This window comes from Bufo bufo, chromosome 4, assembly GCF_905171765.1.
Source record: "Bufo bufo chromosome 4, aBufBuf1.1, whole genome shotgun sequence".
Taxonomy (NCBI): domain Eukaryota; kingdom Metazoa; phylum Chordata; class Amphibia; order Anura; family Bufonidae; genus Bufo; species Bufo bufo.
The window spans coordinates 130,171,323-130,197,669 of NC_053392.1; the positions used below are offsets into that span (position 1 = coordinate 130,171,323).

The window sequence follows — 26,347 nt, forward strand, 5'->3', positions numbered from 1 at the left end:
GATCAGTGCCACATTAACTCTTATTGATTGAAATAGCGATTGAATGGGATTCTTGACCTCATACATCCGTTCTAGTATTTACATTTTTCCCCCATATCCTCTAAGTCATTATCTTAGGTAACTAAAAGGACCCATTTAACGTGCGACTCTAATAAAAACATGACACGTTCAACAAGTAAAATAAGATATGTTCCATCTACAAGTATACTCTCTAAGTAATATACGCCATAGGTCACCTAAGCATACTACATAGTCGTCATAGTTTACAACCAGGTGAACTGCCTACTATGAATACACAGTGCTACACACGAAGAAGATACTTTATGCTACTTTACACTTACCTAGGTTTTTATACTTTTATATCCTTGGCAAATCTTAACAGAATAAGGAACGCTCACTTGCAATTCCTTACAACCAGAGAAGCCATTAATGACAGCATTCCTCCTTACAGAGCATAGCACTCACCTGCCGCTCTGCATAGGAAATCATTTTCCCTCCTGCCTTTCAATATGTAATGAATTGGTTATCAGCAGATAACACTTTGTTGACTCATTTAGCTGACTAATGTAGTAATTGCTGAGATCTATGTTGCACCATGGGGACATTGTCCCTGGTTACTTGCTATTCATTACATGTGTGCAAGTGGTCCCTATGTTAATACACGCTGAGACCAAATGCTGCCTTCTAATTAATCTCAGTGAGTAGCAAAATGGAAGGCTGTATAATCTGAACCATTCTTTCTAAGGCCTCATGCACATGGCTGTATGTGTTTTGCGATCCACAAAACACGGATGCTGGCCGTGTGCAAGCCGCCATCTTTTCTCCCTTCTGTAGAAATGTTGTACACAAGCACAACCTATTGCTCAGGCATCTTCCCAAAGGGAACGGTGCCTTAAGTAACCCAATGTGGCCAGCCATTTACTGGTTCAGATTGCCGTATGGGTGAAATAGCCCTTTAAGAGACAATGGGAGCACGCACACCCTATGGGAAGGAGAAAAGGAGAGGCTTTGCTGGTAAAGAAGCTGACCACAGTCTCTTTGGAGTGACAGAGTATCCCCAGCAGCCTGACCCGCCAGAGAAGAGAGGTAGAACAAGAGGTGGGTCCGTGCTGCCAGGACACAGACCGGGGCAGGTGGGCAGAGCAGTGACGGTTCACTGCCCCCTGTCGACCGCATGTGATGCTGAGCTCTCTGACTGGGCCCGACATGAAATACAGTGACAGTGCCGGGCCACTTACATGTGAGTGCAGCATACCAAATGTATATAGTTTTTTTTCATGTTTTACTACTTTTGCATAATAAAATCACTTTATATTAAAAATATCCATATACTAACGTCCATAGCATTTTTATTTTTCTGCCAATGTAGATGTCTGAGAGCTTGCCTTTTGTAGGACAAACTGTACTTTTTATCGGTTCCATTTTGGGGTACATAAGACCTTTTGATCAATTGATATTGTGTTTTTTGGGAGGCGAGAAGACAAAAAAAGATGTTCTGGCATAGTTTGTATTTATTTTTTATGGCGATCACCTGATGGGGTAGATCATTTGATATTTTTAGAGAGCTGGTAGTTATAGACGCGGCAATACAAATGTCAATTTTTTTTTAAATTTTACACAATAAGAGCAATTTTGAAAAAAATCATGCTTTTGTGCGCCATTTTCTTAAAGCCATATTTTTTATATTTATCTGGTGATGATCTTACCATTTTGGGGTACATAAGATTTTTTGGATCGTTTGATATTATGTTTTTTGTAGTTGAGGCGACAAAAAAATAGCTCTTTTGGCATAATAATTAATTTTTTTACGAGCTGTGTTTTATGGAAGCAGAGAGGACAAAATAGGTATTTAAAACAGTTATATAATGTTCCTACTATTAATATAGAGATTAGAACTGTATACTGAACCAGTTATGTGTGTGTTTACTTACAGTTCCACCAATTGCAAACTACAAAGTTCACAATCCAAATTCAAATTCCATATTGCAATCCAAATTGCATACAACCATACCAGATGACACTCAACCAATCTGCAAATAGTTACTGCTAACTGCATACTGCAAATTGCGACCAAATTCAGCAAGTGAACTATTAGTTAGACCTCAGATATACCTCTCAGAGAGATCATAAAGTGCTTAAATAACTTAAAGTGAGAGTACAGATACTCAAGAGAGATATATATCCACCATTTTATGTTGAATGACAGGATTGAACAGTTGAACCACCATCTTATGCATACCGCCATTTCATGATATCTTTTCAACACGTGTTTTGTACATGGAGTATCTGCTGCGGAGGCTGCAGTGTTATATATGAAGAAAAGTTGAAGTTAATAAAGAAGTTATTTCAAGCAGTTGGTGTGCTCTTTAAACCTACTGTTTCCATAGAACGGCGCTAGAGGAATTACAGAGTAATAGACAGTCTGGTTAGACTAAAAGTCAAAGATATCAAAATTCTTCTAATGCCACAGCGCAAAAGGCACTTCATAGTGCTGCGCCTGCCACAGCAACTGGTTGCATATAGCAGCGAGTTGCCAGATATTGGTTTCCTATACCAGTATACTAGTTTAAACCTGCCCAGTAGTATTGTTTTCAGTTAGTTTGATAGCTAAAAATTAGCTAGTATCAATATGAATTTGATATGTAAACCCAAGATTACCATCATTGTTATTTATATAATTGACACATATTTGGTATGGGAGGAGGATGTCAGCTATATATCTATTATACCAATAGCTAAAAAAAACGATTGTTCATGCAAAAAATTACACTTTCTTCATAATTCATATGGAGGTTAGAAAGAGTTGGAGAGAAAGAATCCCCATGGGATATCCTTGAATTTGAAAATAAAAATTCCAATTAAACAAAAAAGAATTGTGTTAAAAATTGTGTAACCATAACAATAAAAGAAACCAGGCCATGTCATCTATTACGGAAGTGGCCACATTCCCCAGCCTGTGCTCTCCCCAGTTGATGCGATGCAGTAACAGCATCGCACCTGCTTCATGCTTGCCACGCCGGGTCTGTCCCTAATTTTCAGAGACCAAACCTTGGTAATTCTGCCTCCTATGATCAAGGACGGGTTGCCGAGTGCAGAACACTGAGCTGTGTTCTGGCACTGCCTCTGGCAGGACAGCATAAGATCTGGCCCCGCCCCCTTCCATCTTCTCTGCTGTACTGTATCCTGCTACCTCCAGGCTCTGAGCTTCCAGCAGGGCAGAAAATAATTTGCAATGGTTGGCAGGAACAGGGCTAACCACCCTGTTCCTCTCCTCTTAGTAGGAGTGGGCTGGTCCTACTTCGTGCCAAGAGGGGGAGTTCCAGTCTAGTGAGAGAGAGAAGAGTTCACGGTCAGATAGTGGGGGACTGAGGAAGCACATGTCAGAGCTTCTACTCCCAGGAACCGTATCTTATTCCTCTGTGAGGAAAACTCAGGAACCAGATATTCTTCTCCTTTGAGGACTTAATCTTGCCTCAAGAAAACAACTGAGAGACAAGGCAGCAGAGTGATCGGCAAAAGGCAGCTTTACAGACACTGCTGAAAGGTGAGGGACAACAACTCAGACACCACCACTACAGTGGACACCTAAATCCACAAGTGCATGCTAGAGCCAACCTATTGCCATCCCATCAGCCACCATACCTCCTCATTGCGGACAAGAATGGGACATGCTCTATATTTTTTTGCGGGGCCACGAAACGGAACTACGGATGCGGACAGCACACTGTATTCTGTCTGCTTATTTTGTGGCCCCATTGAAATGAATCGGTCTACACCCATTCCGCAAAATTGCAGAACGGATGTGGACCCATTCATACGGTTGTGTGAATGTAGCCTTAGGGATGTGCTTTACAGCTGAAGCATGGACCACAGGAACCTTTGCGCTGATGCAAAAAAAAACTAATTTGAAATACATGCCTTAATGGTGTTTTGAGTTTTATTTTTCTGACACAGAGCTCCAAATCCTCTTAAATGATAAAAATCCTGGCTGCTTGGAGCTGCCACTAGAAGCTTAAAGGGGTTGTCCAGCTTTTATGATCACTGTAGGGTTTATTTCTAAGAATTTTCCTAGAGTTCAGTATTCTCAGCAGTGATAAGTCTGCAATTCTGTCAACTCTGGTTTTCTTACCCCCTGAATATGAACAATAATGAGCTCAGAGGACTAGAAGATCTGCAACGGGACCAATTATTTACCATCGTATGATTTACTGCTTGTCCGAGGTGACATACCAGTAAATAGTGGCTATACTGGTTGTGAGCTCACCTGAACATTGACTATGGCTGCACATTTTCCTTTCTCCTTCTCTTTTTCTAGTGTACAGTATGTGACAGCGTATTTATTCATGGTAATGGGGATTTTACTCAGTAAAAAAGGAAGACCTACTACTGAGAACTATTGACGAGACACAACTGGCCTCCTTATCCGTATTTCACCCATGCCTTGTATTACACTATCAGAGTAACTAAAGAACTTTCCTATTAAAACATGAGTTTTAATATATCATTAAAAAATATAGAAAAATCCACCCTAAAACAAGTATACATTCCTTTGATGCACACATTAACCATATATTGAAGCTGCCATTGTAACAATATCGCGTTGCGTCTTATACATGTTTATTCTGTTATACAAGGTGGGATCCAGGATCAGATGCACTGTCCCTGTGGTTCCTCTTGCATGATAGGGCACCCCCCACTTCTTAGTGGCTACCCCTGTGCTGTCCACTAAGTGTCCCTGAAAAGAAACAATGTGAACTTAACACTCCATTGTGTCTACACACATTTCCACAAACAATAGCTGGTTCATTCTGGGGCAAAAAACAGGAAACTGACACCATGATGGGTGGTGTGCCCTCCATCAGAGTTCATTCCTAAATACACCCAAGGCCATGTAAGGTATGGCTTAGTGACATCATCAGAAGCCTTAGTGACATCATCAGTGGGGGTCGCATAGTTATCTTGTAAGGGCATGTTCACAAGGAGATTTTGAAGCAGATTCCACACCCAAAAAATGCACCGAACACGCCTGCAAATCATCTCCATTGATCTCAGTGAGAAAACCACTTGTTAATTTACACAGAGCAGTTTTTTCCACTTGCAGTAAAAAAAACACGGAGTGGTAAAAAGGAGTAACAAGTGACGCATCAAACCCACATCCAAACTTTCCATTGTAATAGGCAGGATGAAAAGCCATGTCAAAAAACACATCAAAAAATGTATCAAAAACCGCATCTGACTAAAAACCTTTGCTAAAAAACCATGTGGAATACAAAAGCAGAATATGCAAAAAATAATTAAACGGCATCTGTCAGCTGTGAAACTGTCTGCACTTGGCAGCTGAAGGCATCTGTGTTGGTCCCATGTTCATATGTGCCCACATTGCTGAGAAACATGAAACTTTAATGTATGCTCTGGCAACTGAAATTTAATGTGGATAAGTGCAAGATAATGCACCTGGGGCGTAAAAACCCAAGGGCAGAATATAGAATATTTGACACAGTCCTGACCTCAGTATCTGAGGAAAGGGATTTAGGAGTAATTATTTCAGAAGACTTAAAGGTGGGAAGACAATGTAATAGGGCAGCACGAAATGCCAGCAGAATGCTTGGATGTATAGAGAGAGGTATAAGCAGTAGAAAGAGTGAAGTGCTTATGCCGCTGTACAGAACACTGGTGAGACCTCACTTGGAGTATTGTGCGCAGTACTGGAGGCCATATCTCCAGAAGGATATAGATACTCTAGAGAGAGTTCAGAGAAGAGCTACTAAACTAGTATATGTCCAGCTAAATCAATATCAATATGGTACAGAAGGATCATAAAGTCAAAAAGTGTCCAGCAGTATTGATCCCTTTAAAACATAACTTTTACTTATTCATCTTATATAAAATAATACCACCGTAGTGGTTCACCAGTGAAGATTAGTGAGACAAACTACAATAACAAACAATAATAGATGCTTCTGGGAGCCTTCCTTAGATATATCAAGTGGTGAGTGAACACAGGGCTGCTAAGGGGAGCAGTAGGTAAATCTGACCTGTCCCTTTCGCTCACCCTGTCTATTTCCTCAGCCCAGGGACGTCCCCTGATGGTGGAGACTCCCTGTCCTCGTGCCTGGGCTGACTGCCCTGCGTTTACCCTCCTCTCAAAAAATAGATAATGAAAAATATTTAACACAGCTCCCCAGAAGCTGACGGGTGATACTCTGTGTCCTAGGTAAAAATTTACCAACATGGACACCAATGGATAAAACAAGACCAAATGGTATTTATAAATAGGTGAACAAATATATGTATTGCCTATAGAAATGAGGAACCAGACACTAGGGCATCAAAAAGCTGTGTATACCCAGGCTAGTTCATATAACCCCGCACTGAGGCATCAAAGCTGTGCATTCCCAGGCTGGTTCATGTAACCCCTACGCGTTTCCCCTATTACTAGGTTCATCAGGGGGCATTCACGGTCAAGGGTACAACCGTCATCAAATACAGATATATAAGATATACTTATGATATAGTGGTGGAAACAGGATCAGAGACGCAGACGGTAATGTGCATAGGGCCAAGGGACCAATTGATATGTCCCACCTGTGGAGAATAAAGGCACTATCAGATTGAGTGCTAGATATAACATATATTACATGCCCTCCTGCATCTCAGCACTTACTTCGTGTCCTAGGCCATCAGAAAGCTAAAGGGCCCAACGAGATAAGGGCCAGTACTTTACCCAGAAAACTGTAAATAAAGAAGTTTTCAAATAATGTAAGGCATACTCCATGCCAAGATGTTCATTTGCCAGTGCTAACTATACGGTCCTTACTTACATTTAGGCTGCGTCCCAGTAGCGTCCCGTTCCTCCTACGTAGGAGGAACGGGACGCTACTGGGACGCAGCCTAAATGTAAGTAAGGACCGTATAGTTAGCACTGGCAAATGAACATCTTGGCATGGAGTATGCCTTACATTATTTGAAAACTTCTTTATTTACAGTTTTCTGGGTAAAGTACTGGCCCTTATCTCGTTGGGCCCTTTAGCTTTCTGATGGCCTAGGACACGAAGTAAGTGCTGAGATGCAGGAGGGCATGTAATATATGTTATATCTAGCACTCAATCTGATAGTGCCTTTATTCTCCACAGGTGGGACATATCAATTGGTCCCTTGGCCCTATGCACATTACCGTCTGCGTCTCTGATCCTGTTTCCTCCACTATATCATAAGTATATCTTATATATCTGTATTTGATGACGGTTGTACCCTTGACCGTGAATGCCCCCTGATGAACCTAGTAATAGGGGAAACGCGTAGGGGTTACATGAACCAGCCTGGGAATGCACAGCTTTGATGCCTCAGTGCGGGGTTATATGAACTAGCCTGGGTATACACAGCTTTTTGATGCCCTAGTGTCTGGTTCCTCATTTCTATAGGCAATACATATATTTGTTCACCTATTTATAAATACCATTTGGTCTTGTTTTATCCATTGGTGTCCATGTTGGTAAATTTTTACCTAGGATACAGAGTATCACCCGTCAGCTTCTGGGGAGCTGTGTTAAATATTTTTCATTATCTATTTTTTGAGAGGAGGGTAAACGCAGGGCAGTCAGCCCAGGCACGAGGACAGGGAGTCTCCACCATCAGGGGACGTCCCTGGGCTGAGGAAATAGACAGGGTGAGCGAAAGGGACAGGTCAGATTTACCTACTGCTCCCCTTAGCTGCCCTGTGTTCACTCACCACTTGATATATCTAAGGAAGGCTCCCAGAAGCATCTATTATTGTTTGCTACTAAACTAGTACATGGATTGCAGGATAAAACTTACCAGGAAAGGTTAAAGGACCTTAACATGTATAGCTTGGAAGAAAGACGAGACAGAGGGGATATGATAGAAACTTTTAAATACATAAAGGGAATCAACTCGGTAAAGGAGGAGAGCATATTTAAAAGAAGAAAAACTACCACAAGAGGACACAGTTTTAAATTAGAGGGGCAAAGGTTTAAAAGTAATATAAGGAAGTATTACTTTACTGAGAGAGTAGTGGATGCATGGAATAGCCTTCCTGCAGAAGTGGTAGCTGCAAATACAGTAAAGGGGTTTAAGCGTGCATGGGATAGGCATATGGCTATCCTTCATATAAGATAGGGCCAGGGGCTATCCATAGTATTCAGATATATTGGGCAGACTAGATGGGCCAAATGGTTCTTATCTGCCGACACATTCTATGTTTCTATGTTTCTATGCAAATGAGGTTCTAGGAGCAATGGGGGAGTTGTCATTGCACCTAGAGGCTCAGCTCTCTCTGCAACTACTTGTACTTATTTCCGATCTTATTTCCTTTTTTTCTGAATTCTGCAAACTTTAAGCAACCCAGGTAAAGTATGGATCTTTACACATTGTAACATGGGAATTGTGCATTTTATTTTATCGACCCTTGAAGTACATTCTTTAGTATGCACTGATATGTAAACCCCTTTCCCTCGGCGCCAGTGAACACAGACATTGTACACATATAGAAGGAACCGAGTTTAAACAGCGTTGTCAGGCAACATGGTATAACAGGGAGATATGAGCTATATGCTGCAGGAAGCCAAGCCCGACCACCAGATAACAGGCATTTCATTAAAACCTATATTTACTAGGCAGATAGGACTGGCTGTGAGGTCACATTAATGAGTTATAATATTTTTGGCTGATGTTTTTGGCACACTAGGTAATCACACGATAAGACGTTATTAAAATAATTAAACTTAATGATATGAGTCTAATAATCGATGCAGTGGTACATTCTCCTGTCTGCTGTCTATCAAGGATAGGAGGAATAATTAAGCTACCTCCATATGGTGTCATCTATAAAAGTGCAAACAAAAAGGGGAGCAGCTACTGTACTCATAGCAAAGGACTATGCCTGATTTCATTCTATTGGCAACTGTATGCAGGCTAGTCACGTAAGAAATCACAAATTTACATTACATGGTTTGGAAGAAGAATGAGAAATGCTGCTGTTCCTTGTTGAAACCAATCAGAAGCTTAATGTCACCTTTGTGTGGCTGTCATGTTACATTATTAGGTCCCCCACACGACAGTATCCATTTTGCAATCCACAAATCACAGATCCGTAAAACAGGGATACTGGCCGCGTGCTCCCCGCATTTTCCCATTCCGTACGTCCTGCCTTATTTTAAAAATACCTATTCTTGTCCGCAAAAGGGACAAGAATAGGACATGTTTTATCTTTTTTGCAGGACAGTGGAACGGACTTACGGATGCAGACGGTGCACAGTGCGTTGTCTGCGGCGCCCTTGAAATGAATGGGTCCGCACCCAATCTTCAAAAAATGCAGATCACTGAAGCACAATAAAGAACAGGATGATGCTTTACATAAAATAAGGAATGTTATCTGAATAATTGTATTATATTGGAACTTATATTCTCCTTTGATTTCCTGATTATTACGGTCTTCTGTTTGACACTCAGGGCCGGCCTTTGGGGTGTGCGAGCTGTGCGGCCGCACAGGGTGCCATGGCAACAGGGGCGCCCGGCGGCCGACACAGCTCGCAGTCGGTCTCTTACAGCAGGCCGGCCCGAGATTTTGTGAGGCGAGCCTGGCGAGCTGAGCCGCTGCAGCTGCCAGGTCAGGTTCCAGAGCGTGGAGGAGGAGCTTAGGGGCGCGGGCGCAGCGTCCAAGTGCTGCGCCTTCACAGAGAGCCACGAAAGGATCCGATCAATGTGTTAGGGCGGCGGCCGGTGCTCTGCAGACAGGGAGTGAGCAGAAGACTTCAAATAGTGAGTACCTGTTCTTATTGTTTTTTTTTTTTTTACCAAATATCTTTCATTAAATGGGGGCAGGGTCTAATTAAGAGGGGGGGCAGGGGACTGGATAAGGGTGACAGACACTGGGTATGATTAAGGGGGCAAAGGACTGGATAAGAGTTACACTGGGTATGATTAAGGGGCAGGGGACTGGCTTTGGTTGACACTGGGTATGATTAAGGGGGGCAGGAGACTTAATCATACCCAGTGTCACCCATAGCCAGTCTCCTGCCCCCTTAATCATACCCTGTCACCTTTACCCAGTCCCCTGCCCTTCTTAATCATACCCAGTGTCACCTTTACCCAATCCCCTGCCCTTCTTAATCATACCCAGTGGTGAGAGTTTTGTGTACTATAACAGTACACCAATTGATACCTTCTGGCGCAAAGACACAACCTCAGTAGATAGATAAAGGATCTTTTATTGATGAGTGACAACGCGTTTCGGAATCAATATACTCCTTTTTTATTTATTGAATTATTCATTTATATATTTATCCATTTATGTATGTATACTAAGCTAATAAGATTCCCCATTAACTACAGTCCATTGTGTTAGCCGTCCAGTGCCCCCTCCTAACATCATATAGTGGATATGTACTTGTAAATTGATTTTACGATTTTCCACTATTATCGACCATTTTGTGACATTCTAATTGATAGTATCCAATGTGGAGTTGTGAACATATGACATTACTATTATTATTATTATATCTCATAGTATTTTATTTTATATTACCGATAGTAATTCTGACTATATATGTGGTTACGTGTATATGTGTATATGTACGTATATATGTATATATATATATATATATATATATATATACATGCACTTTTTATTATTATTATTTCTTTTTCGCCTTCATTTTATGATATATATCCATACATGCGTGTACAATTTTAACCACGTATTTATTGACTTTTGTGTGTGTACACATATTTATGTGTATATTTATTTATTTATATATATTTATATGTGTTAAATATAACTTATTCTTGCACAAAATCCCCCCTTTTCATTTAGGAGTATATTGACTCCGAAACGCGTTGTCACTCATCAATAAAAGATCTTTATCTATCTACTGAGGTTGTGTCTTTGCGCCAGAAGGTATCAATTGGTGTACTGTTATAGTACACAAAACTCCCACCACTGGGTATGATTAAGAAGGGCAGGGGACTGGGTAAAGGGGACAGGGTATGATTAAGGGGGCAGGGGACTAGGCAAAGGTGACAGGGTATGATTAAGGGGTGCAGGAGACTGGCTATGGGTGACACTGGGTATGATTGTACTTGTTTGCACTTGCACTTAAATTATCTGTAATTTAAAAAAAACTGTTTGTTACAAAGATTGTTTTCCTCTTTGTGTATGTTTAGGTGAACTGGGAGGGGGGGGCTCCACAAGATTGGCTTGCACAGGGCTGCTGAACACCTAAGGCGAGCCCTGTTGACACTGTAACAAATCAAACTGTAATGTACTTTCTTTAACTGTTTGAAATGAAAAACTCAATCCAAACTATTGAAACAGAAAAAAAAAATGCAGATCGGATATGGACCAAAAATACGGTTGTGTGCATGAGGCCTTATCTAAATTGCTTCCATCTATTTCCCAAACTATTCTACTGCAAAGATCTAAAAAAAAGGCAAACTTTGCCAAACTAAATAACCCAAATCTTTCTGGGTACAACAATCTAGCCATTCCAATTATTGTCCACTTTTGACTGGTGCCCAAAATTGTACATGTATAAATATTCCCTATGTATCTTGGATTGGGAGGAAGAATCTGCTAAAGGCATTTATTATGCCCAAGTTTCTATACCTCATGCAGATGGCCCCCATCAATCTCCCCAAGACCTTTTGCACACAAGTAAAATCAATGTTCTCAGCTTTTTTTATGGCAAAGAAAGAGACCGCGTATTTCTTACGATAGACTAAAATTGAGAAGGGAAATGGGTGGTTTCGGTCTTCCGGACATGCTAACATACTACAGAGCAGTTCAACTGTGACACTGGGTATACTTATGCAACATTAATATCCAAATTCTGGGCACAGATATAGAGCTGAAATTGCTAAGGGGACAGGAATTGGCTAGTTTATGGGGATTAACGCAAGGGAAGAACATAACAAATTGCCTCTCTAGAGGAGTAGTGAAGACGATCCAAGCCCTAAACCCTGACTTAGGTTTGATAAATAAGCCACCTTCTATGCTCCCAGCCTCTCTAATTCCTTTCTTGATTAGGCCTGAGTCAAGTAGTTGTGCTGGGATTTGGCTGAAATTAGGTGACCGAACATTGGCCTCAGTCTGGCAACCACTAAGACATGAGGGAGGACTAACGAAATTTTGCGCGGATCTCTGTCCCACGAGTAGTTTTTTGGGATATGGGGATTTGACTTCTACCCTATCTGGGTTAATGTCAAGATATCAAGTTCTGCCCTCTAGCACTTGGTTAGAGAAACTACTTCAGATTCCCTCGCCTCCCCGAAGGTAGATCTCTAGTCTATACAATAACCTAATAACAGAAGGGAGTAAGGCGGTGCCAGCATACAGTACAGACCAAAAGTTTTGACACACCTTCTCATTCAAAGAGTTTTCTTTATTTTCATGACTATGAAGGCATCAAAACTATGAATTAACACATGTGGAATTCTATACATAACAAACAAGTGTGAAACAACTGAAAATATGTCATATTCTAGGTTCTTCAAAGTAGCCACCTTTTGCTTTGATTACTGCTTTGCACACTCTTGGCATTCTCTTGATGAGCTTCAAGAGGTAGTCACCTGAAATGGTCTTCCAACAGTCTTGAAGGAGTTCCCAGAGATGCTTAGCACTTGTTGGCCCTTTTGCCTTCACTCTGCGGTCCAGCTCACCCCAAACCATCTCGATTGGGTTCAGGTCCGGGGACTGTGGAAGCCAGGTCATCTGGCACAGCACCCCATCACTCTCCTTCATGGTCAAATAGCCCTTACTTTCAAAGTTTTCCCAATTTTTCAGCTGACTGACTGACCTTCATTTCTTAAAGTAATGATGGCCACTCGTTTTTCTTTACTTAGCTGCATTTTTCTTGCCATAATACAAATTCTAACAGTCTATTCAGTAGGACTATCAGCTGTGTATCCACCTGACTTCTCCTCAATGCAACTGATGGTCCCAACTAGAGTTGTTGCGATACCAAATTTTTGATTCGGTTTCGATACCATGAAAAAGTATTGCGATACTCGATACCATTCGATACCACGCGAAAAAAATAAACAAAAAAGCCACGTGCATTCCTCATTTTTAAAAATGGCGAATCGCGCAGTTTTTATTTTATTTTTTCTGTTCCGGCATTCACCACCTAGATTTTTTTTTTATATTTTAATAGTTTGGACTTTTCTGACGTGGCGATGTAATATGTTTATTTATATATTTTATATGTGAAATTGGGAAAAGGGGGGTGATTTATACTTCATATTTTAGTGTTTTTTTTTTTTTTCACTTTTTATTTAATAACTATTTCCCCCCTTAGGGGCTAGAACCTGGGATCTTTCATCCCTTTTCCTATTCACCCTGATAGATCTCTATCAGGGTGAATAGGACTCCACACTGTCCCTGCTGCTCTGTGCTTTGTGCACACAGCATCAGGGATGTTACCATGGCAACCAGGGCTTCTGTAGCGTCCTGGCTGCCATGGTAACCGATCGGAGCCCCAGGCTTACACAGCTGGGGCTCCGATCAGAAGCTGCCACTGCACCACCAATGAGGGGGAGTGGAGAGGTCCCTGTGGCCACTGCCACCAATGATTTTAATACTGGAGGGTTGAGAGGGGCCGGCGCACTGTGCCACCAATGATTTTAATGGGATGGGGGGATTGAGGGGGAGGGGGTGCACTGCACCACCAATGATTTTACCCCTTTATACAGGAGGCGGGTACTAGCAGATCAGCGGCAGTTAACTGCCGCTGATCGCAGCTCCCTGTCAGGGGCAGGGTGCCGGCAATGCGATTCTGCTGCCGGCACCCGCCTCCTGTATGTGTTAAAGACTGACTACTGTATATGAGTCCAGACTTTCACTATTAGGCCACACAGAGCGGCGCCCAGCGATGTCTCAGCACTCACCATTTAGTCCTGGGCGCCGCTCCGTTCGCCCGCAGTGCCCCATTACTGTCTCCTCTCCTGCTCCACATGCTGCTGATTACTATCGGAGCGATGGGAGGAGACATCAGCTTCACTAGTGGGCGTTCCTTCTCCCTGGCTGTAGCGCTGTCCAATCGCAGCGCAGGGAAAAGGAACGCCCACTAGTGAAGCTGATGTCTCCTCCCATCGCTCCGATAGTAATCCTATCATTGGTGGCGCAGTGCGCCCGCCCCTCCTCCGCCCCTCTCTTCTCATTGCCGCCCCTCCTCCACCCCCTCTCTTCTCATTGCCGCCCCTCCTCCGCCCCTCTCTTCTCATTGGTGGCAGCGGCAGCAGCACAGGGGGAGGGAGGACAGCTTCCTTCTCCCCGTGCTGCTGAGAGAACATGAGCGCGCCGATAGCAGCGCGCTCATGTTCAGAGATACTAGACTGCGCAGAAGCGCAGCCCAGTATCGAAAAAACGGAAATCCCGGTATCGTATCGATACCGGGACAAAAGTATCGATTGGGTATCGAAATTTCGATACCCGCAACAACCCTAGTCCCAACCCCATTTATAAGGCAAGAAATCCCACTTATTAAACCTGACAGGGCACACCTGTGAAGTGAAAACCATTTCAGGGGACTACCTCTTGAAGCTCATCAAGAGAATGCCAAGAGTGTGCAAAGCAGTAATCAAAGCAAAAGGTGGCTACTTTGAAGAACCTAGAATATGACATATTTTCAGTTGTTTCACACTTGTTTGTTATGTATATAATTCCACATATGTTAATTCATAGTTTTGATGCCTTCAGTGTGAATCTACAATTTTCATAGTCATGAAAATAAAGAAAACTCTTTAAATGAGAAGGTGTGTCCAAACTTTTGGTCTGTACTGTACATCAGGACGTGGGAGAGGGAGCTTGATAAATCCTTCAATGAGAATGACATTATGTGGATACATAGTAAATCGCATGGATTCTCTAGATGTTTGAGAATACAGGAACATTCTTATAAGACTCTCACACAATGGTATAAAACACTGAGCCAGCTGTACAGTAGAGGATTGGGGGACTCTGCCACTTGTTGGACATGTGGAGTGGAGGAAGGGACTTTGAGCCATATCTTCTGGCTATGCCCAATCATCCAAAAGTTTTGGAGGGACATCGGAGATACAATAAATGCTATCTGCACCACAGATATACACTTCAATATCGAAACGGTGTTGTTGTGGCTTCCTTGTGCTTCCTGGCGCCCCTCCAAGAAAGACTTACCCACAATGCTCATACAGGCTCATACCGTTGAAATGGCTAAGCAAAGATCCACTCACAATACAAATGTGGATAGAGAAGGTAGACTTAATATGCAGACTTGAAGAGTTAATAAGCTGGGAACAAAGAACACACCAGTCTTATGCCAAATTATGGGCACCTTGGAAAAATTACAGGTCGAATAGTCAAATACCATAGGTCAATAGATCTAAACATTGATATAGCTATGAAATGCTCTCACCTTTGTTGTTACTGTTGGAACCATTTAAGACGTTTATATTTAGTGTGAATTACAATGTTACCGGCTGTATTGCAGCAGAGGTCATAGAAATTAGCTGGTAATCCTAATAATTCTTTTCTTGTTGATTTAATGTGCAATTTATGGATAATTGACGTCTCTGTTGACGGGCTGTCATTTGGCAATGTCATGCTATTTATCATTGTCAATGTTAATGTGCAACACATGATATCTGCACAGGATACTTACAATCATATGTATAATGATCTTTATTTTTTGTTTTATTTTTATTATAGGGTAGGGAGTAGAGTTGAGCGAACACCTGGATGTTCGGGTTCGAGAAGTTCGGCCGAACTTCCCGGAAATGTTCGGGTTCGGGATCCGAACCCGACCCGAACTTCGTCCCGAACCCGAACCCCATTGAAGTCAATGGGGACCCGAACTTTTCGGCACTAAAAAGGCTGTAAAACAGACCAGGAAAGAGCTAGAGGGCTGCAAAAGGCAGCAACATGTAGGTAAATCCCCTGCAAACAAATGTGGATAGGGAAATGAATAAAAAAAAATAAAAAAAATTAACCAATATCAATTGGACAGAGGTCCCATAGCAGAGAATCGGGCTTCACGTCAGCAGAGAATCAGTCTCTTCATGCCATAGCAGAGAATCTGGCTTCATGTCAGCAGAGAATCAGTCTTCATGTCATAGCAGAGAATCAGGCTTCACGTCACCCACCACTGGAACAGGCCACTGTCACATATTTAGGCCCAGGCACCCAGGCAGAGGAGAGAGGTCCCATAACAGAGATTCAGGCTTCATGTAAGCACAGAATCAGTCTTCATGTCATAGCAGAGAATCGGGCTTCACGTCACCCACCACAGGAACAGGCCACTGTCACATATTTAGGCCCCGGCACCCAGAGTGAGGAGAGAGGTCCCGTAACAGAGATTCAGGTTTCATGTCAGCACAGAATCAGTCTTCATGTCATGGCAGAGAATCAGGCTTCACGTCACCCACCACTGGAACAGGCCACTGTCACATATTTAGGCCCAGGCACCCAGGCAGAGGAGAGAGGTCCCATAACAGAGATTCAGGCTTCATGTCAGCACAGAATCAGTCTTCATGTCATAGCAGAGAATCAGGCTTCACGTCACCCACCACAGGAACAGGCCACTGTCACATATTTAGGCCCCGGCACCCAGACAGAGGAGAGAGGTCCCGTAACAGATATACAGGCTTCATGTCAGCACAGAATCAGTCTTCATGTCATAGCAGAGAATCAGGCTTCACGTCACCCACCACTGGAACAGGCCACTGTCACATATTTAGGCCCAGGCACCCAAGCAGAGGAGAGAGGTCCCATAACAGAGATTCAGGCTTCATGTCAGCACAGAATCAGTCTTCATGTTATAGCAGAGAAACAGGCTTCACGTCACCCACCACAGGAACAGGCCACTGTCACATATTTAGGCCCCGGCACCCAGACAGAGGAGAGAGGTCCCGTAACAGAGATTCAGGCTTCATGTCAGCACAGAATCAGTCTTCATGTCATAGCAGAGAATCAGGCTTCACGTCACCCACCACAGGAACAGGCCACTGTCACATATTTAGGCCCCGGCACCCAGACAGAGGAGAGAGGTCCCGTAACAGAGATTCAGGCTTCATGTCAGCACAGAATCAGTCTTCATGTCATAGCAGAGAATCAGGCTTCATGTCACCCACCACAGGAACAGGCCACTGTCACATATTTAGGCCCCGGCACCCAGACAGAGGAGAGAGGTCCCGTAACAGAGATTCAGGCTTCATGTCAGCACAGAATCAGTCTTCATGTCATAGCAGAGAATCAGGCTTCACGTCACCCACCACAGGAACAGGCCACTGTCACATATTTAGGCCCCGGCACCCAGACAGAGGAGAGAGGTCCCGTAACAGAGATTCAGGCTTCATGTCAGCACAGAATCAGTCTTCATGTCATAGCAGAGAATCAGGCTTCACGTCACCCACCACAGGAACAGGCCACTGTCACATATTTAGGCCCCGGCACCCAGACAGAGGAGAGAGGTCCCGTAACAGAGATTCAGGCTTCATGTCAGCACAGAATCAGTCTTCATGTCATAGCAGAGAATCAGGCTTCACGTCACCCACCACAGGAACAGGCCACTGTCACATATTTAGGCCCCGGCACCCAGACAGAGGAGAGAGGTCCCGTAACAGAGATTCAGGCTTCATGTCAGCACAGAATCAGTCTTCATGTCATAGCAGAGAATCAGGCTTCACATCACCCACCACAGGAACAGGCCACTGTCACATATTTAGGCCCCGGCACCCAGACAGAGGAGAGAGGTCCCGTAACAGAGATTCAGGCTTCATGTCAGCACAGAATCAGTCTTCATGTCATAGCAGAGAATCAGGCTTCACGTCACCCACCACAGGAACAGGCCACTGTCAACTATTTAGGCCCCGGCACCCAGACAGAGGAGAGAGGTCCCGTAACAGAGATTCAGGCTTCATGTCAGCACAGAATCAGTCTTCATGTCATAGCAGAGAATCAGGCTTCACGTCACCCACCAGAGGAACAGGCCACTGTCACATATTTAGGCCCCGGCACCCAGACAGAGGAGAGAGGTCCCGTAACAGAGATTCAGGCTTCATGTCAGCACAGAATCAGTCTTCATGTCATAGCAGAGAATCAGGCTTCACGTCACCCCCCACAGGAACAGGCCACTGTCACATATTTAGGACCCGGCACCCAGACAGAGGAGAGAGGTCCCGTAACAGAGATTCAGGCTTCATGTCAGCACAGAATCAGTCTTCATGTCATAGCAGAGAATCAGGCTTCACGTCACCCACCACTGGAACAGGCCACTGTCACATATTTAGGCCCCGGCACCCAGACAGAGGAGAGAGGTCCCATAACAGAGATTCAGGCTTCTTGTCAGCACAGAGTCAGTCTTCATGTCATAGCAGAGAATCAGGCTTCACGTCACCCACCACAGGAACAGGCCACTGTCACATATTTAGTTCCCGGCACCCAGACAGAGGAGAGAGGTCCCGTAACAGAGATTCAGGCTTCATGTCAGCACAGAATCAGTCTTCATGTCATAGCAGAGAATCAGGCTTCACGTCACCCACCACTGGAACAGGCCACTGTCACACATTTAGGCCCCGGCACCCAGACAGAGGAGAGGTTCATTCAACTTTGGGTTGCCCCGCAATATAATGGTAAAATGAAAATAAAAATAGGATTGAATGAGGAAGTGCCCTGGAGTACAATAATATATTGTTAAGGGGAGGTAATTAATGTCTAATCTGCACAAGGGATGGACAGGTCCTGTGGGATCCATGCCTGGCTCATTTTTATGAACGTCAGCTTGTCCACATTGGCTGTAGACAGGCGGCTGCGTTTGTCTGTAATGACGCCCCCTGCCGTGCTGAATACACGTTCAGACAAAACGCTGGCCGCCGGGCAGGCCAGCACCTCCAAGGCATAAAAGGCTAGCTCTGGCCACGTGGACAATTTGGAGACCCAGAAGTTGAATGAGGCCGAACCATCAGTCAGTACGTGGAGGGGTGTGCACAGGTACTGTACCACCATGTTAGTGAAATGTTGCCTCCTGCTAACACGTTCCGTATCAGGTGGTGGTGCAGTTAGCTGTGGCGTGGTGACAAAACTTTTCCACATCTCTGCCATGCTAACCCTGCCCTCAGAGGAGCTGGCCGTGACACAGCTGCGTTGGCGACCTCTTGCTCCTCCTCTGCCTTCGCCTTGGGCTTCCACTGGTTCCCATGTGACATTTGGGAATGCTCTCAGTAGTGCGTCTACCAATGTGCGCTTGTACTCGCGCATCTTCCTATCACGCTCCAGTGTAGGAAGTAAGGTGGGCACATTGTCTTTGTACCGGGGATCCAGCAGGGTGGCAACCCAGTAGTCCGCACACGTTAAAATGCGGGCAACTCTGCTGTCGTTGCGCAGGCACTGCAGCATGTAGTCGCTCATGTGTGCCAGGCTGCCCAGAGGTAAGGACAAGCTGTCCTCTGTGGGAGGCGTATCGTCATCGTCCTGTGTTTCCCCCCAGCCACGCACCAGTGATGGGCCCGAGCTGCTTTGGGTGCCACCCCGCTGTGAACATGCTTCATCCTCATCCTCCTCCACCTTCTCCTCATCCTCGTCCTCCTCGTCCTCCAGTAGTGGGCCCTGTCTGGCCCAATTTGTACCTGGCCTCTGGTGTTGCAAAAAACCTCCCTCTGAGTCACTTCGAAGAGACTGGCCTGAAAGTGCTAAAAATGACCCCTCTTCCTCCTGGGCCACCTCCTCTTCCATCATCGCCCTAAGTGTTTTCTCAAGGAGACATAGAAGTGGTATTGTAACGCTGATAACGGCGTCATCGCCACTGGCCATGTTGGTGGAATACTCGAAACAGCGCAACAGGGCACACAGGTCTCGCATGGAGGCCCAGTCATTGGTGGTGAAGTGGTGCTGTTCCGCAGTGCGACTGACCCGGGCGTGCAGCAGCTGAAACTCCACTGTGGCCTGCTGCTGCTCGCACAGTCTGTCCAGCATGTGCAAGGTGGAGTTCCACCTGGTGGGCACATCGCATATGAGGCGGTGAGCAGGAAGGCCGAAGTTACGCTGTAGCGCAGACAGGCGTGCAGCAGCAGGGTGTGAACGCCGGAAGCGCGAACAGACGGCCCGCACTTTATGCAGCAGCTCTGACATGTTGGGGTAGTTGCGAATGAACTTCTGCACCACCAAATTCAGCACATGCGCCAGGCAAGGGATGTGCGTCAAACCGGCTAGTCCCAGAGCTGCAACGAGATTTCGCCCATTATCGCACACCACCAGGCCGGGCTTGAGGCTCACCGGCAGCAACCACTCGTCGGTCTGTTGTTCTATACCCCGCCACAACTCCTGTGCGGTGTGGGGCCTGTCCCCCAAGCATATGAGTTTCAGAACGGCCTGCTGACGTTTACCCCGGGCTGTGCTGAAGTTGGTGGTGAAGGTGTGCGGCTGACTGGATGAGCAGGTGGAAGAAGAGGAGGAGGAAGCTGAGGAGGAGGAGGAGGAGACAGGAGGCAAAGAATGTTGCCCTGCGATCCTTGGCGGCGGAAGGACGTGCGCCAAACAGCTCTCCGCCTGGGGCCCAGCCGCCAGTACATTTACCCAGTGTGCAGTTAGGGAGCTATAGCGTCCCTGGCCGTGCTTACTGGTCCACGTATCTGTGGTTAGGTGGACCTTGCCACAGATGGCGTTGCGCAGTGCACACTTGATTTTATCGGACACTTGGTTGTGCAGGGAAGGCACGGCTCTCTTGGAGAAGTAGTGGCGGCTGGGAACAACATACTGTGGGACAGCAAGCGACATGAGCTGTTTGAAGCTGTCTGTGTCCACCAGCCTAAATGACAGCATTTCATAGGCCAGTAGTTTAGAAATGCTGGCATTCAGGGCCAGGGATCGAGGGTGGCTAGGTGGGAATTTACGCTTTCTCTCAAATGTTTGTGAGATGGAGAGCTGAACGCTGCCGTGTGACATGGTTGAGATGCTTGGTGACGCAGGTGGTGGTGTTGGTGGTGCATCCCATGTTTGCTGGGTGGCAGGTGCCAACGTTCCTCCAGAGGCGGAGGAAGAGGCCGAGGCGGCGGCAGCAGCAGAAGAGGCCGAGGCGGCAGCAGCAGAAGAGGTAGCAGGGGGAACCTGAGTGACTTCTTTGTTTTTAAGGTGTTTACTCCACTGCAGTTCATGCTTTGCATGCAGGTGCCTGGTCATGCAGGTTGTGCTAAGGTTCAGAACGTTAATGCCTCGCTTCAGGCTCTGATGGCACAGCGTGCAAACCACTCGGGTCTTGTCGTCAGCACATTGTTTAAAGAAGTGCCATGCCAGGGAACTCCTTGAAGCTGCCTTTGGGGTGCTCGGTCCCAGATGGCGGCGGTCAGTAGCAGGCGGAGTCTCTTGGCGGCGGGTGTTCTGATTTTGCCCACTGCTCCCTTCTTTGCTACGCTGTTGGCTCGGTCTCACCACTGCCTCTTCCTCCGAACTCTGAAAGTCAGTGGCACGACCTTCATTCCATGTGGAGTCTAGGACCTCATCGTCCCCTGCATCGTCTTCCACCCAGTCTTGATCCCTGACCTCCTGTTCAGTCTGCACACTGCAGAAAGACGCAGCAGTTGGCACCTGTGTTTCGTCATCATCAGAGACGTGCTGAGGTGGTATTCCCATGTCCTCATCATCAAGAAACATAAGTGGTTGTGCGTTAGTGCATTCTATCTCTTCCAGCCCTGGGGAAGGGCTAGGTGGATGCCCTTGGGAAACCCTGGCAGCAGAGTCTTCAAACAGCATAAGAGACTGCTGCATAACTTGAGGCTCAGACAGTTTCCCTGATATGCATGGGGGTGATGTGACAGACTGATGGGCTTGGTTTTCATGCGCCATCTGTGCGCTTTCTGCAGAAGACTGGGTGGGAGATAATGTGAACGTGCTGGATGCACTGTCGGCCACCCAATTGACTAATGCCTGTACCTGCTCAGGCCTTACCATCCTTAGAACGGCATTGGGCCCCACCAAATATCGCTGTAAATTCTGCTGGCTACTGGGACCTGAGGTAGTTGGTTCACTAGGACGTGTGGCTGTGGCAGAACGGCCACGTCCTCTCCCAGCACCAGAGGGTCCACTAACACCACCACGACCATGTCCACGTCCGCGTCCCTTATTAGATGTTTTCCTCATTGTTCCCGTTCACCACAATTTTGAAAATGGCAAATTTGGGAATAGTTTTTCAACCCAGAACAAAAACTGTGCTTTTACGGTCACTACAAATAATTTGACCAGCTAAAACAGTACAGATTTGGTTGAATAGAAATGTGAGGCCTGTTTTTTTTTGCGCTGTGTGACAGGTATACGTTTAATCACAGAATTAGACTTGTATCTGCACGGTAGCGTGTGTGTTAAGTTTTTCTGAATGACACTATCAGCACCTTGAATCTAAGATATCCTTTTTGGGATAGATTTTAAGTAGGCCTGATATAGCATAAACTACTTATTTTGAGAATGGCAAATTTGGGAATAGTTTTTCAACCCAGAACAAAAACTGTGCTTTTACGGTCACTACAAATAATTTGACCATCTAAAACAGTACAGATTTGGTTGAATAGAAATGTGAGGCCTATTTTTTTTTGCACTGTGTGACAGGTATACGTTTAATCACAGATTTAGACTTGTATCTGCACGGTAGCGTGTGTGTTAAGTTTTTCTGAATGACACTATCAGCACCTTGAATCTAAGATGTCCTTTTTGGGATAGATTTCAAGTAGGCCTGATATAGCATAAACTACTTATTTTGAGAATGGCAAATTTGGGAATAGTTTTTCAACCCAGAACAAAAACTGTGCTTTTACGGTCACTACAAATAACTTGACCAGCTAAAACAGTACAGATTTGGTTGAATAGAAATGTCAGGTCTATTTTTTAGGCGCTGGGTGACAGGCTCAACTTGCCCCTGATGTAGTATATGGCCAAAAAATAACCACACTATTGATGGTTAAATGCACTTGGGTGACACAGGCTCAGCCTGCACCTGATGTAGTATATGGCCAAAAATTAACCACACTGTTGATGGTTAAATGCACTTGGGTGACACAGGCTCAGCCTGCACCTGATGTAGTATATGGCCAAAAAATAACCAGACTGTTGATGGTTAAATGCACTTCGGTGACACAGGCTCAGCCTGCACCTGATGTAGGATATAGCAAAAAATAACCACACTATTGATGGTTAAAAGCACTTGGTGGTAGCTTGTGCTGGCGCACCACAAGCCACAAAATGGCCGCCGATCACCCCAGAAAAAAGTGATATAAAAACGCTCTGGGCAGCCTAAAAAAAGTGAGCAATTCGATATTAGCACTTCAATGATCCACAGCTGGAGATCGATCACAGAATGAAGTCTTTTAGAGGAGTTAATCTGCCTAATCTCGCCCTAACGTCGCAGCAGCAACCTCTCCCTATGCTTGAATCAGCAGAGTGACGTGCAGCGCTACGTGACCCAAGCTTATATAGAGGCTGGGTCACATGCTGCACTGGCCAATCACAGCCATGCCAATAGTAGGCAAGGCTGTGATGGCCTCTTGGGGCAAGTAGTATGACGCTTGTTGATTGGCTGCTTTGCAGCCTTTCAAAAAGCGCCAAGAAAGCGCTGAACACCGAACCCGAACCCGGACTTTTACGAAAATGTTCGGGTTCGGGTCCGTGTCACGGACACCCCAAAATTCGGTACGAACCCGAACTATACAGTTCGGGTTCGCTCATCCCTAGTAGGGAGATGATAAGAATTTTTAGATATTGTTTATTTTTTTGTATTTTTTAAAATATTTTTTACACATATCTTAAGCCCCCTCAGGGGGTTTTAACAAGCGATTGTTAGGTCACTTGCCCCTTAGACTGCAATGAATTACCCATGCAGCCTATGGGAGTTGCGCTACGTTTGTATGGAGACTTGCCACCTGAAGACCTCCATAGTGACTACTGCTGTAGTAGCCTCGGTTCATTCAGAGGAACCAAGGCTACTACAAGGAACAAGCAGCTCCCCCAATCGCTAAGTGGGAGAATTGTTTGGGTCTGGGGAAAGCCACCTCAGATGCCATGGTCACAATTTACTGTGGCATATGAAGGGTTAAAGAGAACATGTCACCACAAAAATGCAAAATAATCTGCAGGCAGCAGATTGATATATCGTTTTATGGGAAAACATTCAGTAAAACTTGTATTTCATTCATTTAAATCCTTGCTCATTCTGGTCTTTGAAGTCCAGGAGGTGGTCCTATCAGTGATTGACAGGCTTCCTTCTATGACTGTGTATACGGAGAGAGCTGTCAGTCACTGATAGGACCGCCTACTAGACTTCAAAGCCGAGAATGAGCAGGAATTTAAATTAATGAAAGGACCTGCGTGTTACCAAATGCGTTTCGGGGTTAAGCGACCCACTGAGGAAGGGGTCGCTTTACCCCGAAATGCGTTTGGTAACAACAGTGAGGGATTATTAAGAAAGAACGCTCAAAATTGCATAACTTTATACCTGGGGAAACAGCAACTTTTGAAAAAAACACTCACGTCTAAAGATGGAATGAGGCTCCGCCCGAACTTTCAAATCACTTGACCTAGCAGTGAACCATGTGGGACGCCATGCAGGTCCTTGAAGGTCACAGCGGTGAACAGTGCTAAATTGCTTGAACAGACATCCAGGAGCGGGGAAGCCTTACACACAGGTCCTTGAAGACTACAGCGGAGACACACACCACGCCGTGCAAGCAGACCGGTGATAACAGATGCAGGAGTGGTAAAGTACTATACTAAAAGAGCACCATCTAACTCTTTCTGGTCCTTAGCATATGCGAACACATGATCCTAATGCTTAGTCTAACCAAGTGGACACCACTGTGATATACACCTTGTCTCCAATTGACTTACCCTAACGTATTGGGTCACATTTTCTAGGATACCATCCATCCAAGACTGTGGTGAACAGCCATCCTGCTAATTGCACTTTTTTTAGTGTACTATGAAATATGTTATATTAGTGATGTTGTTTTTTATTTGTTTTTTATTCATTAACTATATAAAGTTTCTATTTTGATATATCTTTGACTCCAGCGTATGCTTGCCAGATATTGAGTGACGCCCAATCCAACTTTTTCCTTCTCTTTCTACTACATCAGCATTCGGGAGTGCTGTGGGGTAGTGCACCTTTCCAGAAGTGGAACAGCGAGTGAGCCACCACCTTTTGCAATTTAAACAAAAATTGTTGCCTGATGTGTCGACAAACACTGTTACACTGAAGTGCCGCGCCATAGTGCCGATATGCCGTCACGCCACAGCAGTGTGACAGTGTCTGTTATCTATCCACTATGAGCTCTCCGGGCTTTCTTTAAATCACCACTCATAGAAAAAGGGTTTAATCCCTAGCTGGCAAATACTTGTCATTAATCTAGCAGTTACCAAATGATCTCTCACACCCCATTAATATGACACATAGCACCCTCTACCCTGTATTAATTAAATCAATTGTTGCACTGTGTACTCGACCTGGTAACCAATAATTGAGTCGACACATCAGGCAAAATGTTTTGTTTGTGTATATATGTGTGCTGACACAATCACTTGATTTTAATGGTTTGAATAAAATGTAATAGTTTTAGCGCCTCACCTTTCCATGATATTTGATTATTGTAGTTGCCATTTTTTATTTTATTAAATTCAATAAAAAAAATTCTGAATAAAAAAGACATTACAAAAAACAAAAGTGAACATCAAAGAAATACAATAGCTTCTTGGTCTATGACACAATTATACAATTTCATATACAGTACATTTTAATCTCACAAAATACATATTTGTGTGTGAGACAATTACATTTTATGGATGTGGTTGGATGTATTACAACATGACATTTACATGTGTTCATGATTGCCTTACCCATATTAGGGATAGGAAGTTACGGCAGACATTTTTGAGGCCATGGAGGTGAGTTTTATTGTCATTCAACCAGTAATACAATTAAAAACAAACCTTTTCCAGTTTCTCATTTATCTTGCACTCTTCTCTCTCCATGTCAGGGAATTTATAATTTATCTGTATATTACTTCTACAGGCAGGCTCGGACTGGCCCACAGGGGTACAGGTGAATCCCCCGGAGGGCCTCCGAACAAGGTAGGTACCTAGTCTACCACCCAGTGGAATGATTGTACTACATAGGCACACAAGTTAGGCAGCATACAACATCTCAACCAGTCTATGGTCATATAAAAAATTGGTAGATTATTTAAGAAAATACCCAGTTTATTATCCTAGATACATCAGGTGGCTGAGATGGCTTCTAGGTACAGAGACAGACCAACCAGTATCCTCTTTTCAGGTGGACCCACCTTCTCAAAGTCGCTGCAGGGACCCTTGTTTGCTGCT

The 26,347-nt window shown here is 44.7% G+C and overlaps 1 long non-coding RNA gene across 1 annotated transcript; it reads right to left on the reverse strand.

Moving 5' to 3' along the window:
* Nucleotides 1–3,574: 3,574 nt before the first annotated feature.
* Nucleotides 3,575–26,347, reverse strand: LOC120997673. Its single transcript, XR_005778209.1, has 3 exons — nt 25,208–26,347; nt 10,197–10,201; nt 3,575–3,585 (listed from the first exon to the last, which is right to left on the reverse strand). It is a non-coding gene; the product is annotated as an uncharacterized LOC120997673 (long non-coding RNA).